The sequence below is a fragment of the Ovis aries genome, chromosome 25 (genome assembly GCF_016772045.2).
Source record: "Ovis aries strain OAR_USU_Benz2616 breed Rambouillet chromosome 25, ARS-UI_Ramb_v3.0, whole genome shotgun sequence".
Lineage (NCBI taxonomy): Eukaryota > Metazoa > Chordata > Mammalia > Artiodactyla > Bovidae > Ovis > Ovis aries.
This window is the reverse complement of record NC_056078.1, coordinates 26,163,958-26,168,798: the sequence shown is the minus strand read 5'-3', so window position 1 is coordinate 26,168,798 and position 4,841 is coordinate 26,163,958.

The following is a 4,841-nucleotide window of genomic DNA, read 5'->3' as shown; positions in this document are numbered from 1 at the left end:
AGACCTGGGTTCGGTCTCTGGGTTGGGAAGATCCCCTGGAGGAGGGCATGCAACCCACTCCAGTATTCTTGCCTGGAGAATCCCCGTGGACAGAGGAGCCTGGCAGGCCACAGTCCATGGGGTTGCAAAGAGTCAGACACGACTGAGCAACTAAGCACACACTACTGGTGGAATGGTAGACTCAGGGCATTCGAAAGGAAGAATCCAGATACAGACCCACACATATTTGGACAATTGAATTTTGACAAAGATGATACCACAGAGAAGCAAGTCAAGGAAAGTGTTTTTTAAACCAGTGCTGATCAGGGACTTCCCCTGGAGGTCCAGTGGTTAGGGCCCCATGCTTCTTTGCTGGTCAGGGAACTAAGATCCTGCATGTGGCAGTGTGGCCAAATAATAGAGGCGAAAACGGTGCTGGTCAAAGAGATATTTGTAGGGGAAACAATATGGCTCTGGACCTCTAACTTACACCATACACAAAAACCAATTCCAGATTGAACATAGATCTAAATGTGAAAGGTACAATAGGAAACTTTCCAAAAATAATATGGGAAAAAAAAAATACCTTCCTAACTTTGGAGAGGCAAAGATCTCTTAAAAAGGATGAAAATACCATTCATCACTAAGGACAAAATTAACCAATCTGGCTAAATTAAATTTAGGAACTTCTCTCCATCAAAAGACTGTATTTGGAGACAGAAGAGTAAGCCATGAGGGGAGAATATACCTTTCTTTTATGTAAGAAAGGATTTCTCTGACCATCAACTTCCTCATCTGTAGAGTTAAATGAGATAATATGCTTACAAGGATTAGCTCAATGCCTGTCACATAAGAGGTATTCCATTGAATTTTATATTGCTCCTCTTATAACTGAGTCATCTCAGCAGGATGATCGCACTTCAAACCATTTCCAGGCAGACAAGAATCTCCCTCTTCTTTTTGACACTCAATAAAGAGGCGGCTCAGTAGTAAAGATTCCACCTGCCAATGCAGGAGACACAGGTTCAATCCCTAGATCAGGAAGATCCCCTGGAGAAGGAAATGGCAACCCACTCCAGTATGCTTGCCTGGGAAATCCCATGGACAGATGATCCTGGTGGGCTACAATCCATGGGGTCGCAAAGAGTCGGGGCATGACCGAGTGACTGAACACAAAAGGCAGTCAAAAGGATTTACCCTGAATTCCCTCATAAATCTTATAAAACAGTGTTGAGGGCATCTATAAGGTACCCCCTTCAGTCCCAAAGCTGCAATCTGCACGGAGATCCGGTGTCCAGTTTTAAACAACACAGTGGTAGGGGTAAGAAGTACAACGGGGGGGATGAGTGGGTTTTATTCTTGACTGAGTCAGGCCACATTGTGGGAAATCCCCCAGGTGAGCTGAAAGCAGCGCAGAGGAGCTGGCAGGAGGGAAGAAGCCCTCTCTTCTTTCAAATACAGTCTCATTTATCATTGTAGCCACCAGGATTCCCAGAAGCATGCAAGAGGGGGCTTTCAGAATGGTTTCAAAGGGGTCACCTCATTCCTGCAGGGGCAAGCCCAGGAGAAGCCAGAGCCTAAAAGCCCTAGAGGCAAGGTCACATTCAGAGGCCACCCCAAAATGGGTCACTGCAGTGGCTTGAGTCACCACCCCCCAGAGGGGATAGGCAGAACTTTTGAAGGACTTGTGTTTGCCTCTGGCTATCCTCCTTCCTGCTCTTCTCCCCAGCAAAGGACACAGAGTGGAAAAGCCTCAGGCCACTGATAAGAAGCCTGGGAGGCTAAGAAAGACCCTCCAATAGGCCCACACCCATCCATTTTGAGGGCCAGCAGCCTCACTCCTTGGACAGGACCAATTGCCATCTGCAGACTCTTCCATTTACATAGCCTGTTTACATCCCTAGCAGCCTCTGACCTCACCTCAGTCCTGTGGACAAAGGATTATCCTGAGCCCCTTTTTCAGGTGAGTCTCAAAGAAATAAAGTAAACTGCCCACAGTAGTTCTCAGGCTCAGGACCCATCCCATCCCCCTCCATGAAGATACCAGTGACAGATTCAGTTCAGTTCAGTTCAGTCGCTCAGTCGTGTCTGACTCTTTGTGACCCCATGAATCACAGCACGCCAGGCCTCCCTGTCCATCACCAACTCCTGGAGTTCACTCAGACTCACGTCCATCGAGTCCATGATGCCATCCAGCCATCTCATCCTCTGTCGGCCCCTTCTCCTCCTGCCCCCAATCCCTCCCAGCATCAGAGTCTTTCCCAATGAGTCAACTCTTCACATGAGGTGGCCTAAGTACTGGAGCTTCGGCTTTAGCATCATTCCTTCCAAAGAAATCCCAGGGCTGATCTCCTTCAGAATGGACTGGTTGGATCTCCTTGCAGTCCAAGGGACTCTCAAGAGTCTTCTCCAAGACCACACTTCAAAAGCATCAATTCTTCGGTGCTCAGCCTTCTTCACAGTCCAACTCTCACATCCATACATGACCACAGGAAAAACCATAGCCTTGACTAGACGGACCTTAGTCGGCAAAATAATGTCTCTGCTTTTGAATATGCTATCTAGGTTGGTCAAAACTTTTCTCCCAAGGAGTGAGCGTCTTTTAATTTCATGGCTGCAGTCACCATCTGCAGTGATTTTGGAGCCCAAAAAAATAAAGTCTGACACTGTTTCCCATCTATTTCCCATGAAGTGATGGGACCAGATGCCATGATCTTCGTTTTCTGAATGTTGAGCTTTAAGCCAACTTTTTCACTCTCCTCTTTCATCAAGAGGCTTTTTAGTTCCTCTTCACTTTCAGCCATAAGGGTGGTGTCATCTGCATACTACAATTAAAAAAAAAGATGCCAATAACATTAGTGATTAGTATTATTACCATTTGTGAGCATCTCTTATGCGCCAGGCATCTGACAGGTGCTTCGCTTCTATCAGCTCATTTGTCCTTCAGAACTACCTGAGAATTAGGTGACGACACCCCATTTTACAGGCTCCGAGAGGGTAATAACGTAGGAGATCATATCTGGTGCCAGGGACTATTCTAAACACTTCCATGTGCATTACATTCAGTTCAGTTCTGTCGCTCAGTTGTGTCCAAATCTGCAACCCCATGGACTGCAGCATGCCAGGCTTCCCTGTCCATCACCAACTCCCAGAGCTTACTCAAACTCATATCCATTGAGTCGGTGATACCATTCAACCGTCTCATTCTCTGTCGTCCCCTTCTCCTCCCACCTTCAATCTTTCCCAGCATCAGGGTCTTTTCAAATGGGTTGGTTCTTCCCATCAGGTGACCAAAGTATTGGAGTTTCAGCTTCAGCATCACTCCTTCCAATGAATATTCAGGACTGATTTCCTTTAGGATGGACAGGTTGGATCTCTTTGCTGTCCAAGGGACTCTCAAGAGTCTTCAACACCACAGTTCAAAAGCATCAATTCTTCAGTGCTCAGCTTTCTTTATAGTCCAACTCTCACATCCATACATGACTACTGAAAAAACCATAGCTTTGACTAGATGGACCTTTGTTGGCAAAGTAATGTCTCTACTTTTTAACATGCTGTCTAGGTTGGTCATAGTTTTCCTTCCAAGGAGCAAGTGTCTTTTAATTTCATGGCTGCAGTCACCATCTGCAGTGACTTTGGAGCCCAAATAAATAAAGTCTGTCCTGTTTCCATTGTTTCCCCATCTATTTGCCATGAAGTGATGGGACCATATGCCATGATCTTAGTTTTGTGAATGTTGAGTTTTAAGCCAACTTTTTCACTCTCCTCTTTCACATTCATCAAGAAGCTGTTTGGTTATTCTTTGCTTTCTGCCATAAGGGTGGTGTCATGTGCATATTTGAGGTTATTGATATTTCTCCCAGCAATCCTGATTCCAGCTTGTGCTTCATCCAGCCCAGCGTTTCTCATGATGTACTCTGCATATAAGTTAAATAAGCAGGGTGACAATATACAGCCTTGACATACTCCTTTCCCAATTTGGGACCAGTCTGTTGTATCATGTCCAGTTCTAACTGTTGCTTCTTGACCTTCACACAGATTTCTCACGACGCAGGGCAGGTAGTCCGGTATTTCCATCTCTAAGAATTTCCCAGTTTGTTGGGATCCACACAGTCAGAAGGCTTTACATTAGGCAATCTCAAAAATCCCATGAGAATGAGCGCAAGAATCATCTTCCATTTCAGAGACATGAGAACTGAGGCTCAGAGACATCAGGTAAATTGTCTGAGGTTGCACAGCTAGGAGGTAGAGCTGGAATTGGAACCAAGTATTCTCGCCACTGTCGCACACCTCTGGCAGCACAGATGACACCCCTAGGGCAGCGCACCTAGGGAGGGTCAGAATCCCATTGAGACCCCTGCCACTGACAGTCCAGGGCCCTTCCACCCAGCTCTCCTGCCTGGAGTAGGGCCGCAGGAAGGCTTTGGATCCTGTTGGCGGCCACCTCCTTTCCTTCTAAGAGACAGCTCTCTGAGAATCAACCCCCAGAAATAGGGCGCAGGGGGACAGACTCCTCCACAGTGGCAGACAGCCTGGTCATGCCGACAGAGCTGGCACCCAGCCCAACCAAACCTTTTGGCCAGTTTTTCTCTCTTTGCCTGCTGCACGCTGGCTGAAACAAGCCCCCAGTTCTCATTTTCTCCCTTGAGCCCCATTGAAAGTGCTGAATGGGAGAGAGAGGAGGAGCCTGGAGGGCAGGAAAGCAGGGGGTGCTCGGTAAGCCCTTCTGCCCCTCCAGGAAGGGTAAGAGGAGCTGGCTAGGGGTGAGGAGAGGGGTGCTGGGGAGTGGTTCTGGAGTTGTAGGGCAGGGGTAACCTAGCAACCACTGGCTGATGCAGTCACAAAGCGACAGGCTTTCCCAC